General features: G+C 43.0%; 1 protein-coding gene across 6 annotated transcripts in view; it reads left to right on the forward strand.

Moving 5' to 3' along the window:
- Positions 1-15,444, forward strand: part of PLEKHG1 (pleckstrin homology and RhoGEF domain containing G1) — a 163,133-nt gene that overhangs the window by 14,642 nt on the left and 133,047 nt on the right. For 2 of the 6 annotated variants that reach the window (XM_084514199.1, XM_084514202.1), the window contains exon 1: positions 11,041-11,313. The exons of 1 other annotated variant lie outside the window; for it this stretch is intronic. The gene's annotated coding sequence lies outside the window, so the exon portion shown is untranslated. Of the gene's footprint in view, positions 1-9,468; positions 9,581-11,040; positions 11,314-11,609; positions 11,812-15,444 lie in introns of those variants that run through there. 3 more of the 6 variants (XM_084514201.1, XM_084514204.1, XM_084514198.1) reach the window with 3 other exon arrangements.

A 15,444-nucleotide genomic window follows, 5' to 3' on the forward strand; every position in this document is an offset into this window, starting at 1 on the left:
TTTCACTGGAATTTTGGAAGTAATCTCTTTTCTTGAGAAAAATATCCAAGACTTATTTTAATTTCCTTCTTTTACTTGTTTTAGTAGCATTGCCCAAAACCAAAGTGTTCTTCAAGCATAAGAATATGAATTTTCTTCTGATTAACCCCATTCTGTGTATATGCCTGTAATTTAGCACTTACCACAGCAAACAGGAACAGCACATCTAGTATGACCATGTATCATCCCCTTTTAGTCTGGAGCTGCTGGGAATTGTCTTCAGGCAGAATTTGGCTTGAAGAGCAGCTGCATGTTGACTGCTGATAGGCTTTAAAACTAGCGCAGTAGTCTGTGGGTTCCCAGTCAGGGAAGGTACATTGCTTGCACTGAGCATAGTACTGGCAGGGGTCATGTTGGGTGGCAAACAGGCAGAATTCAGCACATGAGCTTTTCCAGTGCTGCAAGACACCCAGTGGCCCGGCTGATTCGGTTCAATGCTGTGAAATAAAAGCAGAGCCAAATGCAAAGTCTGTGTGGAGCAGGGAGTGGCTTTTGCAATAAAAGATTTGGAAACCACTGGCACTGAGGATTGCTGCTGGCTCCGAAATACAAAGAGGAAGGTTTTTATGATTTGTTTTAATAAAAAGGAAAGTCCTTCCATGAGGGTTCAGCAGACAGCTGAGGCAACATTCAGGAAAGCCTACTCAAAAGGAAGGGTGTGTGTATGCGTCCTCTCTGCTTGCCCCTTTGAGAGCAGATTTTTTTGTGCTACTCTTTCTGCTTTGAAGTGTTTTCCTAGGTGGAAAGACCAGCATTTCAGGAAGGGGTATGGAGCAGATTAGAAATGATCAGAAATCATGTGTTTTTTTTTTTTTTTTTTTTTTGTTTGTTTGTTTGTTTGTTTTCCTCCCTTTTCTTTGCATGTTTCTCTTCTGTCAGTACCTTCTTGGTATAATATTTGTCTTCCATTGTGCATTAAATGTGCGCTGCATGGAAAACCCTGCCTGCAGCACAATGCTTGCTAGACCCATTATGTTACCTTTGTAATTTGTGCCACTGTATGTTTGCTAATATGCAAAAGAAACAATTACTGTGAGATAAAATCTGAAGTCTCTTTCTTTCTGGGGTGGTTTACTCCACTTTCTTGGTTGGTTCTGTTCTGATTCTGTGTGAACAGATTTGGCCCTTGAGAATAAAAAGTCATATCACACCTGAGAAGCTGTCACTGAATATTTTCATTTCTTTGGAGCATGAGGTGGTCTTTTAGCTCGGCTCTACTCAGGCCATTGTCCCTCTTAAGCTTAATATTCAAAATTTATTTCAGACCTGTCTTTAGCTAAGCACTATGCCAATGTGCTCCTTGTGCCAGGAAAGACTGTCTGAACTATAACTACAGTCTCTTCCACTGCCTATCTGCATCATTTGTATTCATCTGGTTAAGTTTCTTGCAGAATATTCTTGATTCTTTTCTTCATATCAATAGCACAGTCACGCTGGGTCACAGATCTCTCACTAGCCTGTCCATACCTGCTTGCTCATGCTCTTTACCGACAGCTTCAAACCCAGACCTGAAAATTTCAGGTTTAATTCTAATAGAAGGAAGCTTGAAATGGAGCTGTTTACCTATAGCTTTATAGCTTTTCTTAGAAATAAAACTAATCTGTAAAGCTGGCTGGTGATTTTAAGAACCCATTTAATGAAACAAAGTGGCACAGCCTGTGCAACCCAGGAGTAGCATAATGCCAAAACCGCTCACTGAAGCCTCAGAATTTGCTCTGGGGAGGGGAAAAGAAAAGGAAAATGGCCAAGTATTAGAAGAGAGCATCAAGTGTTAGACTGTGAATTACAAGTAGTGCCTCAGAAAGTCCTCCTTTATTTCCCTTTCACTTGAAAACCGTGGCCCACTTGTCATTAAGGTTCAGTCAGAAAGATGACTTCTTTCAGAATATAATTTGGGCATTTTATTCCATGTACCTGTATCAAGTAGGATAATACCTGAATGTTTGACCTCACTTACACAATAAGTCAGCTGCCTGTGGAAAAGATTTGCAAAGACTAGTGGCCATAGTTGTTAGCTGGGCTGTTGCAGAAAGGTTCATCAGCATCGATGAATGCAGTGATAGAATAGTCATGATCAGTTCAGGATTCACACAGAGAACTTAAAAAGTGAGAAAAGGGGTGAAAGGATAGGTGGCAAAGAGATTGCTCAAGATGTTTAGTGCTGTGAGACACACACACACACACCACTTTTTTTTTTTTTCAGTTGTTAAATCTTTTCCCCTAAATAGGTACAACTGAATTGTAACAAGCATTTGGCTTAATTTGTTTTGTGGAAGATAATGGACCATAGATTAAGTCTGTCAAAACACATGGTTCTAGGCCTAAAGAATGGCATACCAGTTGTGTGGTAAACAAAGACAAATCTCTGCAACTCAGCTGGTTTTTTTTTTTTTTTTTTTTTTTTTTTTAATACGAAACAGTGAGTAAAGGTGTCTACTTTCATAGGTCATATCTTATTGAGTCAATCAGTTTTCATAGAATCATTTGGTTTGGGAAAGACCTAGATTGCCAAGTCCAACCACCAGTTTTGCACCGTACCAGTCTATAAGATTAAAAAATAAATAAATTGTAATATTCCTGTACACCATAACAACAGGCTTGTTAAAGCAGGCCTTAACTCTGTAGGTTAAAAACAGATTTGCAGGCTTGCCAGCCTTATTTATCATAGCATCATTCAAGTTGAAGAAGACCTTCAATATCATCTAGTCCAACCTTTAGTGTAGTACTGACAAGTCCACCACTAAACTGTGCTACTAAGTTCTATGCCTACACATTTCTTGAATACCTCCAGGGATGGTGACTCAACCACTTCCCTGGGCAGCCTATTCCAATGCCTCACAATGCTTTCAGTAAAGAAATTTCTCCTAAATACCAACCTAAACCTCCCCTGGCACAACTTGAGGCCATTTCTCTTCATCTTATCACTTGTTGCGTGGGAGAAGAGCCCAATCCCCACCTCTCTACAACCTCCTTTATGGTAACTGGAAAGTATAAAAAGTCTCCCCTGAGGTGCCTTTTCTCCAAGCCAAGCAACCCCAGCTCACTAGGGTTAAATGGATCTTCTTAACTCTGTTTAACTTGTCTCCTTTATTGTGTCAGTCTTGGGATGTTTTCCCCCTGGCTGTCTCTGCATTTTTGGACTTACTCCTCTAGAGGGTATCTCCTAACCTTATTAATATCCACTTATTAAGGGAAGCACTGTACAGCAAGGGTATTAACACTGATGTGGTTGTCTTTTAGGAAGCACAGCTGCAAGGACATTCCTCCAGGAATGGCAAACCAGAGTCTTGTTAGGTATCAAAGCAAATTTATCCTCTAGGCACAAGCACTCTACTTTTTTGCCTAACTAAGAAGTCTTGTGTGACCCGTAACAGTGTCTTGTAGGTGAAAAGAAATGTGCAGCTGGAGGGGTGTCAGAGCTTTTTCCAGTGGAATTTGTGTCAACAAAACATGAAAGCCTGAAACTTTGTTTATGGCCTGGGCAAACCTATTATAGGCTGAATGAGTTACAGCAGCAAAGCTATCTGCTCTCAAGTGGAGGATCTTTGCATGACAAACTTCTCATATAAACCTCATGAGATTTAAGAGGAATTACTTTATCTACTAGTAAAATCTGAGGATTTTTACAGCCCCTAGAATTTATTTTCACTCTTTCCAATACCTTCCAGAGCTGAGATCTGGCTCCTAAGCCCTTATCTCTTATCTTTTTTTTTCAGTTGCTGCTGCTGACTGTTGTGAGAAACATCTCAAATAATTTTCTTCAGACAGGATCTTCTGTGAAGCTATTTTATTCGCGGTTGCAATGGCAAGCATCCTGTCAACCAGGAGTGCATTTTAGTAAACAAATCATAACCTTTTATTCCCTATTACCTGATGCCTGATCACCTCCCCTGTTTCCTCATTGGCTGAGTACAACAGGTTCACAAGCTACTTGACGCTCCTCTATACCATATATGTACAATTTTTCTTTTTTTTTTCCACCCTGTAATTTCTCCTTTCTTATGTTTTGAGAACTTGTGATCTTTGTTTTACTGTTCTCATGCTGCTCATCCTGTTTTTCTCAAGCTTCTACCTTATTTTGGAATAGTGAGGCCTTCTACTGTCCACTTATCTACTTAGCATTTCTCCTTATTATGACTACATAACTACCTTGGAATACAGAAAAGTAATTCTCTACTGCAAAAACACAACTTTGTTTCTCATACTGTTGAGGTCTGCGATCCTTTGCTGAAGAAGAAGAAGTTGGGGGGGATCTTAGGAGTATTGCCCCCTTTCAGTGTCTCTCAGTGCACTTCCTGTGATGACTGCCTCTCTTGTTTAGCGAGTATTTGTATTTTCAATGTTTCAAATTTATGAATCCCTGTAAAATGACTCTATGTCTACCAAAATAAACCCTGTTTTCTCAGTTATTTTTCATAGTCTCTTAAAAGTAGATCATAAGTTCTTAAAAGTAGACCACTGATCTAGGAAAAAAGACCTCCTTTTCAGTTAAACTTTAAGGTACATTTACTTAGGGGTTCAAGACACACTCAGTAACACTTGGATTGTAAATCCTCTGGTGTAGGGAACAGCACTGTATTTTCTACAAGTGCAGCATTCAGTAGATTAGTCATTGTGCCTTTTGAGCATTATTGTGGTACCATTAATAAATTGCGCTGTTATCTGAGGGCCATTAAAAATTACCGCTCTGTAACTTTCCGATCCGTGGATTTTGAAAATTTGCAAATTGTTAGTTGCCCAGCAGGAGGATCCACTTCATGATGGTTGTAAAGACTAAAAGCATGAGGTAAACATTGTCATAGGCGACTGAATTTGTGTGGCTGCACCCTAACTTACAGCTTTCATGAGAAGAGATGCCAAGACTGAAGGAAAACACAGGAGTTCCATGGAGCACAATTACAATTGTTTATTCAATTAGAGAGTCCTGAAACGACTCACAACACAGCTGCTTACACTTACATGCAGTTAACAGATGTAAGTATTTGCTGGTTTCTTTGTCCAGTCAAAGTGGATAGTGGGACACTATTTTGGGCCAGGTGCATCATAAAGTTGGAGGCTTGAGGAAACGCAACAGACTTTTGTCTCTTCCTTGTATCAGTTGCTTTGTGTGACTAGAAAAAAAATTTTGAAGGTGACTTAATTGCCATATCTTAAGAAAGTTCTCACAGTAATCTACTAACAGTAGTCAGTGAAAGTTGGTCATCATTTACTCTGGGACACTCTGAAAGGTCTGGAAGTCTCTGATCTGCCATTTCCAAAGACTAATTTTTAATGTGACTTTAATTAGTAACTCTTGCCTCTGCAATGATAATACAGTGTACTGGTTGTCTGCCTGGTGCATTACCTGGCTGCTTGACTAGAGGAATTCTGCCTTCAAAATACCAAAAATTGATGCTAAGTTCTACCTGAGAATTACTCGGAATTATTTATGATTCATTCACAGATTTCATACTCTTTCCTATAGAGAAACGCTTCATGACCAGGGATAGAGTAAGCAATATCGTCCATCTTTATCATATAAAGATATTTTCAAGATGTTACAATATGTTGCCTTTTCTGAGTGATGTGTTTTCTGGCATTCTGATTTTTCTTCCATCTTTCTTCCGTTTTTCTTCCTTAATTCACTATTACACTGTGGTCTGCTCAGCCCTCCCATACCTGAGGCTGAGACACTATCTTTTTCTCCCTTCTATTTAGAGTAATTTGCAACTCTTAGAGAATCAAAAGCTACATCTATATTGTAAGTGGCAGGATCTATAAAAACTAAGAGGTACTCTGGCTTTTTATCAAAGACAGCCCTTCATTTCAGAGCTTACGTTCTTCTTTGGATAGATACTGACTGAGGTCGGTGCAAGTTCTCATTTGGGGGTTAACAGCCATGGTCATTACAACTTCTGATAAAGCTTTGGGATTTCCTTTTTCACTGCCCTGTCTGTACTTGTGTATATATGTGCAGAATAAAACCAGAGTGTGTTTGTTAAATCTTTGTTCTGGCTTGATAGCATCTGATATATCACCTTCCTCTGACCTGTCTGCAGTGTCTAAGCATGAGTTGTTCGATGTAATTTAGACTCGCCTAAGGGCTGTGATAAATTATGCCAGCTGCCAGTGACTTGATTGGCTTTTTCTGCTCCTACAATTCACTAAGACATGGGAAAATCTTTCCTCAAGATGCTTTTTCTTTTTTTTTTTTTTTTTTTCCCTGCAGTATTATCTTAGGACAGCATGGGATGCAGCTTTGTTGAGGATTGAGATAGCTAATCAGTAGCAGAGCAGTTGCCTGATACAGGATTGGGAATGTCTGCTGCACTAGGCAGTAATACAGAAAGGAGCTTACAGTCCTCTCAGCTCCCTCTTGCAAATCTTCCCCTTGGGATCCTTTCCCTCCTGTGCCCAGAGAATTGGCATGTGTGGGGTCAGTTTACAAACTGCCTGCTTCAGGGTCACTCTGATGGTGGCAAACCAGGGGCTAAATGCAAGGGAGAACCTCAGGCCACTTGTGCTTCAGAGAAGAAATACAGGAAGGAATGGTTGGGGATCTCTGAGCAGTTAGCCAGAGGCTGAATATTGCATTAAAAAAAAAAAAAAAAAAAAAAAAAAAAAGTTATTACTCATTACTCAGATGGTAGTTTAAAACAATTAGTCTAATTATTGTGGAGCATTGTGCTTTAAAAGGTGCAGCTGAAAGCAGAGAACCGCAAGATATTCATTTAAGTGGTAAAAGTTCTTTTACTAACCTGGATGAGCCAGAAGACACTGGTGGTTATGTGTTTTAAGGAGTTTCCTTTCAGTTGAAGCGGATTCCTGTAATCAGATGAGCCCATCTGCCATCTGAGCAACCTGCATTAGCAATGTTGAACAGTAACTCTCGGTTGCAGCTTGAAGCGATTCTTATGTACTCTTTGTTGTGTTCTTATGGCCTCAGACTTGATCCGGCTTTTTGTGCATGCAGACTCACCACAAAGCATGCAAGATGAAAAAAATACTTTTATAGGGCATGATCTTGCAGCCCCTAAATCAAACACACAAACCAAAAGCCTCCTTGTGACATCTCTTCCTGAATAATATACTTAAGCTTAAAAAGAGGCAGCTGAGTTTTGAGAAACAAACACCTCCTACATGCCCAGAAAGCCTGTCTGAACAGAGAAGAGGGAATGACTGGGATCCTGGTCTAGCCTTATTTTGAGTGCTTTTGAGTGTCTTCTCAAGATAAGAGGAGGAAGCATCCTAGAGGGGATGCAGTGGCTCACCCTTGCCTCGTGCCTTTGATAAAAGGAGTGTGGAGCTGATGGTGGCTTTCTTCCAGAGCAGGGAGACTGAAGGCTGTCCTTGTCTGTGATGCTGGAACTTACTGCTCAGTTCCAACCACAAAACCTAAAATGTTCTAATGAAAAATGCATGGGAAGAGACAGGAGTCCTTGTAAGATTGAAAAACAATTTTTGTTTTTAAGGCTGTAGATGAAAATGTTTTCAGGGATCAAGCCAGCAGAAAAGCCTTCTGGAGGAGAACGGGTGGGAAATTCAGAATGTTTTGTCTAGCAAAAAGCTTGAGAAAGCATAACAACATGGAGGTTGCGCTTGAGGACCAAGACTTGTAAGAATTTGAGGCCTGAGCTGACACCATAATTGTGCTAGCTTTGGAGTTTACCAGAAGTATATTTTGTAAAAGCTGCAGCTGGCTTGCGTGCCTTTTTATGAAATACAGTTGCATTTGTGGAGGATCTAAGCAATAGCACTACATGGGAAAGCAAGTGATCTCAAAGATGTTTACTTCTGCATGGAAACGTTCCCAAAGGAGGAACCAAGCCCTCTCCCTAGAAAGATTAAGTTCAGTTAATTCCTTCTGTACAATCTCTTTTTATTTTCTTATGTTGACAGTGCTCATACTTGTAACCACTAAACCTCATCATCTCCTATTCTGTATGTGTACCGTGTCTCAAGGCAAGTGTCATGCAGAGACAACTTGTATTTAAAGTACTTCCATTTAAATCTCGTGCTAAGATTGGGAGTAAGAATCAGATACTGCAAAGTTCAGAATTTAAAAGCTTTAGCAGCTGTTACTACAAAGACTTAAACATGCTTCCAATTTTTTTTCATGCAGCTATGTCATCAACTTGGAGGTACTTAAATACCTGCAGGACCCGGGCATAAAGCAGGCATTTTATTTGATATTAATGATTTGACTGAAACATCTAATTACTGGAATGGTTGAGTGCTCCTTGGCATTAGCATAAATAAAAGAGCATGTTCTATTAAGCAGGGGCATAGCTCTTAGAAAAAAATCAACAAGGTTGATAATAAGTTTTCCAAAGCAAACAAGTGTACCTGTGCCTGCCAATTAAATTGTACTGTGGGTGGAATAATTAATTTGGATGCTAGGCAAGAAACACGTTGCAGATGGTTTTTTTTGACTTAGGCTGACTGGGGAGTGCCCAATTTAAGACTGCATCCATTTTCCTGTTGTACACCTGTGTGCATGGCATGGATGTAGCTGCTTGCTTCTGCAGATCCTGCCTTAACTGGCAGTCTGTGTTGTGTCTTGGTGGCTTTTCTTTGTGGAGTGCCTTAATGAATAGCAGTTTTCTGCTTCTGTAGGAAAGGGTTTTTTCCCAAAAAATTCTAACACAGAATGTATAAACTTGGGCTTGTCCTCAAGTGATTGCTGACATTCATCATCAGTCAGCAGCACTGAAGTGACACAGATTTCCATATGTTTAAAAGCACTGCTTGGAGTTCTGCTGAGTCACAGCCAAAAGGAGAATAGCACAGTGATTAGTACAATTCAGTGCTGATGATGTAAGGAAATGCTGTGTTTGAGATCAAATATATGCATATAAACCTTCTGGTAGACTTGATATAAGCAGTCCTTTCAGAAGAAAGGAAAAATCCCAAACGGGGAAAAAAAAAAAAGGCTATAAATCCCCAACTGTAGTCAGCAAACTGCTTTCAGGTGGTACCCAAAGACAAGTCCTGACCCCCTGTGTGGAAGATGGGGGCAGATGATGGGCACAGGTTCCTGCACATGGGCAATTGTGCTCCTGGGGGCAGCGGAGGGACAGGGGTGAGGAGCGGGATCCCATGTTGTGCAAGGAGGGGAAGGCAGAAGTCCTAAGGCTCAAGTGAGAGACACCCTCACATGCCAAAAAAGCTTCAGGAGGGGGGAGCAGAGGCTTGCATCTTGCCTGTGCAAGAGGGTAACTGGGCAAACTGGTCAGGAGCCCCTTCCGCTGACACTGCAGTCCCTTATATGTGCCACCTGTATCCAGTTACAGGGGAAATACCTGGGCAAAAGGTTCACCTGCCTGCAGCTTCTTTGTTACTCCTGTGCAGGTTATCTGGGCCTTTTCACAGTAATCACCCAGAGTGCCTTCAGAGATAAGGGTTCTCACAGCCTGTCCATCTGCGTAATTCCTCCAAAAAGGAGTGGTTCTCCCAATGCAGTGGTTTGTATGACAGCGCTGTAAAGCCTGACCTTCAAACCTCCATCATTCTTTCTGCAACAATGATCATATTCTGTCCGCCCATCAACATAAAACTGGAGGTATTTGGCCCATCCGCGGCAGCACTATTTTTAGCACGAGCCAGCAGAAACCAGACTGGCTCACGGTCAGTCCTTTGGGGAGAGGGAGGTAAAAGGATGGGGAAAGAGGAAGAGGCTTCTCTTCTTGAAGATTTTTCCTGTTAGTCACAGCGCTGAGAGAAAACAAACTCCATATGGAACAGATCATGTCAGGCCTTTAAAACATATTTGCAGAGGCTGTGCAGTTTCTTAAAGGGACTCGGAATACCACGTGGTTTGGGGGTTTTGTTCTTGCATTTGCCGTTTGGGGATGTGTGTGTATTTTCATTCATTTTAATTTGGCCCAAGTGAAGCGCATTAACCAGTAGTTTGCTTTATTATCACCTTTGAGAGATCTGTTCATAAAGGAAAAACACTCCCTGACTCTCCCACTGGGGAAGACTTCCAAATATTTACCTCCTAGTTATTTCATGAGTGTTTTTATTTATTTATTTATTTTTCTTTTTCTTTTGGTGTGCAAATGAAGGCCAAATCTTTGTCCCCAGCACAAGGGCAGAGTGTGGTGAGCTCAGGACATCTCAGTGGGATGCTGGATTCAGACGCGGAGCAGCGATGTGTTGCAGGAGGTCACAACCCCTGTGCTGGGGTGAGTGGAGGCACCCCTCACATCCAGGCTGTCTCACCCTTTCCACGCTTGCCCTCTGTAGCCATTTTGTGGAGCACTGTTCTAGAGCATTCACTGTGGAGCCCCAGGTTCCCATGGTCTGCCTTTCCTGTCCGATAGGACAGGGACAGTTCACAAGGAAGCAGAGGTGGGTCAGGACTTACCACTCAGTAATAACTGTACTCTAATTCTGCAACGTGAATAAATATTATTTCTAAGAACAGCTGCCATTAAGGCTGCTGAGGGTTTTTGTTTTTATTCTTTGGTTGATAAGCTGATTTATTCCCACTTCTTTTAATGCAAACCTTTGGTTTGAAATGCGGCCAGAATGAATTTGTAAATGTGTCGAGCTTTTAAAATTCAGCACTGGTCTGAAACATACGCTGCGTAGATGTTGGGAAGGAGCTCTGAGCTTTTAAATTAATGGTACAGGCCTTGCCAGAGCAGTTTTTTTGTAGGAATCTGATGGGAACAGGTAAGATGAGGGCAAACGCCAAAACTTCCTGGTTTACTGAGTTACTGCAGTAATTACTTGTTTTGACATCTTAAAACTTTGAGCTATTCTGACCTCCCAAACTGCCTCACACCCCATGTGCTCTGTATTATCACGAGTAGAGGGAGAGACTGTGCTAGAGAACAAAAGCAGCAGGGCTTTACTGAACGCAAAGCCCAGAGCAGGCTTTTTACAAGAAAACGTATATTTTGTCAGGGGCCAGAAGGATGGGGACAGCTGAGTGTGTGAAGAATTCAGGATTTATTTAAGCAGCTTCTTTCTTAGTGCGTGTCTTGTGCAACCTTCCCAAGCTGTAATTTAAAGGTAGCTCGGGCTCATCTTCTCACAGAAGGTGGCCGCGCAGACTGCCGGGGGGCAGATGTAATCTCCAAAACCTCTCTGAATTTGCTTTTTTACGGGCCGTGTTTCGGCGCTGACCTGCCCCTTGCACTTTTTGGACGTTTTAACTCATTTACGGGAGTTCCAAGCCTCTGGTAAGGACACGGGGCGTTGGAGCAGCGGACGGCAAACCTGCGGTGCCGGAGAGGAGCCGGCGGCGAGGCTGAAAGGGGAGCGCTTGCTCCGTGCGTGAAAACGGTAGCCGAGTTTTTGACTATTATTATTATTATTATTATTATTTTTTTCCTCTCTTCCTCTCCTTTTTTCCTCCCTTCTTCTTCCCGGGGCTGTAATTTGACTGCTCGCCTTGGCCGGGCTCCAGGAATAAGTCCAGGCGGTTAATCTTTCTTCTCTCCCCCAGCCTCCGGGGGGGTGGAGGAGAGGAAAAGGGGAGCGGAGTCAGCTGCGGCCCGGGGCCGGGCCGGGCCTCCCCGGGGAGGGGCCGAGGCAGCGGCTGGGCTGCGGGAGCTGCATGGAGGAGGGGAGCTCCGCCGAGTCCCCTGCCCGCACGGGAGGAGGAGGAGGAGGAGGAAGTTTGGGGATTAAGCCGCTGCCCGGAGCCGGAGCGCACGGAGGGAGCCGAGACACGGCCGCGGAGCGCTGCGAGGGGGAGGCACCGACGGGGAGACCCCCGTCCGAAGCCCCTGCGCCCCGAGCCTGAACGGGAGGGGGGCACCGGAGGGCGAGAGGCTGCCGGTAAGCGCTGGGGGGGGGGAGGGAGAGGGGACGACCCCTGGGTTGTGGGGGGGGGTCCTGGTGGTCGTTGAGGCGCCCGCAGCCCCCCCAGGGCCGGCCCCATCCCCTTCCCCCGGCCCCGCCGCCTGCCCCCATTGTGTCCGCAGCCTTTGTGCGAGCCGCCCCCCCGCCCCTCTCCCTGCCTCTGCTCCGTGCGCTGCTCTCGGCGGGGCTCCGGCCGGCTGCTGGTCGCTGGGGGACACCCAGAAGTTTTTTTGGGGGGCACCCCACCCCCCGGGCAGCCTCCGATGGGGAGAAGGGGGGCGTCGGGCGCACGCCTGCGCTCTGCTTACGGGGCTCCGGGCTTAGGCGAGGTCGTAAGGCTTTGTCGGGTCCTTTTTTGGGGTTCGGGGGGAAGGAGCTGCTCCCCTTAATGCACGCTAAAACTGCTTGGCGTTTCTGGTTTTACACAGGTGTTTTGCTAAACCGGTGTCTTTTGGGAAACCATCTCTGAGAACTTTGATGCTTTTAAGTAATGTTCATCGGGATGTGATGACTGTGGCCCAGAGGGGGTTAAAAGCATGATTGGTCTTATCATTAAGTATCAAGGATGTTTATCCTGGGGTGGGAAGAGGAGAGCGAGGTGGCAGAGCAGTGTTCCAGTGTCCAGCGGAACCACGGATGTGTTTCCCCCTCTCCCGTTCCCGTCCTTCCCCTGCTTTGTGGGCTGTGTGTCACAGCCCTTGTCCTCCTTGCTGAATGGGAAGCCCTTCGGACCTCATCCCTCAGCCAGTGTTGACAACCCCGAGGCTCTCATTTCCTTCCTTCACAAGTAACAGTGCTCCGGGCGTGAGGGAAGAGGACCTGAAACAAACTTCGATGCCAGCTGAACGTACAGCTAACACGCTCCCCTTTGCTCAGCTTTCCCCCCCTCCTCTGATTATTAATTGAGACACAAACAGCTGTGGCCTTGCTTTTTTTCTTTTCATGTTGCTTGCTGATAATTTTGGTATTTATAATGCTGCCTAGAGAATCTGATGACTTATAGGTGTTTTGAAAGCTGTGTAATGGGATCCTACTAATAGTCTTCTTTTGCTACCGTTTCATTCTTGGAGGGAACAATCTTTGCAGCCTGAGAGCTGCAGTTCAAATTTCCACAAGCGTTTGTTGCCTGTGCCTCTAGCTAAATTTATAAAGGAATCCTGTTAGCTCGTACAAAGCTAAATCTGGCAGTAGCAACTCCTGGCTATGTAATTCACTGTGGTTGGCAAGGCACAATATATAACTTCTTTGAGTTTTATTTAAAACTCTTTCTGGTGCCTGTGATGTACAGTTGTCTTAATTTTGAGAGCTCTTCACCAATAGATGTGGGGGTGCTTTGAGAGGAAAACATAAGAGTTATGCTAAGGTTAGAAAATTTATTAATAGGGTGCTTGTCTTGAAAATATGAGAGGGCAGTCTGAGATCAGCCTCTTAGTGAATATTGGTATTGTTCTCTGGTTCGTCCCAAAGCTTTGCTGTTCAGCTTTGACTCTCTACTTCTCTATGTTCTAAAGTTGACAAATGGGAACGACGCAAGATGCTGTGATAAAATGGTTCAGTTCTGAATGTGTTCATTTACTGGAATGTTGTCGTTTTCCCACAAGTCTGTGGAGCCCTAGGTAAACAATATTGACCTGTGGCTGTATGACTGAGCGTATCCCTGCAAAGGCAGGTTATGATTGCCACACGAGGTGTTAATGTGTCATTTTTCTTGTTGTTTTACTTTATGGTTTTCAGAAATAGAAAATATGGGTGCATAATCAAATTGATTTGTAATCTGTAGTCTTACTTGAAAACATCTTGTGAAGACAGTTTTGATTTTTTTAGTGAAGGGTGGAAGTTAATGATGTGTGGCTTTGGAAATCTTCAAATAGTGAACTTCATTTTTTGGAAGCTCTCATGATTTCAGAACATCTGCTAATGTGTTTTCCCTCTTTCTTGGGCAGGATGTGAGAATACAAGCTAACTGTCCAGTGGTGTACTTTGGGTCTGAAGTTGTTGAATTTGAGGTCTTGGTATGAACTGTGCTTAGCAAAAAACCTGTGGAACTGTCAGACTGAGTTCTTAGTACCCTTCTTGTGTGTCCTTATTATTATTTATTATTATCTAAAAGGTTAAAGCTAGAAGTATCAAAGTATGTCAAAGACTCCTCAAAGAGGTGATTTGCGTTTATTTGTTTATTACCCTCATACTTGTCACCACCTCAGCACTTGCTTGGCTGGGCCAAATCTCTCCCCTCCCAAGCTTCTCCCCTCCCCTGCAATTCTTGGCCATCTTCATGGCCATGAAGTGGAGAGAGGCCCCACTGCTGGGTGGCAAATGGAGATGCTCAGCATCGCTCTTTCATGCACCCCATGGTCATAGGGTGGACATACACTTGGTCAGGAAATAATCAAAATATCCAATATGGTGATGAACCCATTTAAAGGACTCTGGGAAGCATTTCTTGGATTTGACATCTATAAAGCCATGGCAGTTCTAAGTTACTACAAAGGAATTTTTCTGATATCCATTCTCTTTTGTATTCACTCATGTGTTGAAAAGGGTGATTGTTCTAGTAAAAACAACAAATAGACACATTAAAGTAGTTATGGCTTTAAGTTACATTAACTTAAATTCCTGAGAGGGCCAAATACAGCACAAAGGTATCTTGACTAGAAAAGATGCAGTAAAATTGTGTTTAAAAAAGATAAAAATCATGTCTACTGAAGACATATGGATTGGTTGTGATTATGTGTGGCAGTCCTTTCAGAATGATCGGTAACTTTTGCTCATGGGGATGATGAAGATGTCTTACTACTACTTATTCTAAACAGCATTTCTATTTTACAGTGTTGAGAGAGGGGAAAAAACCACCAAACCAACCAACAGAGAATTATTGCAGCCCTCAGCACAGTCTGGAGTAGCAAAAGGACTTACAGAGGTGTTGCTGAATGCTTAGCTTTGAGAACCTGCATTGCTGTGGTTACACAGAGAGCTTTAGCTTGTGGAACTGGCAATGAGAAAAAAAGTGGGAAAAAAGCGTTACTCTTGTAAACTGAGAATATAGAGGATGGGATGACATGGAATTCATAGTTGTTTTTTTTTTTTTTTTTGTTTGTTGTTTTTTCCTCACCTCTTTATAAAATATGCTTTTCAAAGCACTTCTAATAGATGCTCATTTACTTGTTAATTAATCTGCTCATTTTTGGAAACGAACCAAAACCTTTGGAAGAGCTGTGCAGCATCACCAATCCCAAATACTTTTCTTCCCTCCCCCAACTCCAGTTATGGCTCAGACTTCCCAGACTTGTGCATTTGGTTTACTAGCTGTTAATCTTCTAGTATTTTTCAGTTATTTTAGTGTTTTAAGACTAAAAAAGTCATACCTTCTAGTTCTTTTATTTTAACTGTTATGTGCAGGAACTTCACTTTGAAAGAAGAACTGAAATTCCCTGATGAAAACATCACAGATGAGGATGAATGGGGGGAATGGGAGCAGAGCGAGTAAAGAAGTAAAGTCAGTCTTGGTCATATCAGCAGCACAGTGGCAACAGTTATGATTGGAAGTGCTGGGTACACTTCTTGTGTGTGTGGTTATGAATACAAGAGATGAATGTGAACAGATCAAAT

This window comes from Aythya ferina (genome assembly GCF_964211825.1).
Source record: "Aythya ferina genome assembly, chromosome: 3".
In the NCBI taxonomy this organism is placed as follows: Eukaryota; Metazoa; Chordata; class Aves; order Anseriformes; family Anatidae; genus Aythya; species Aythya ferina.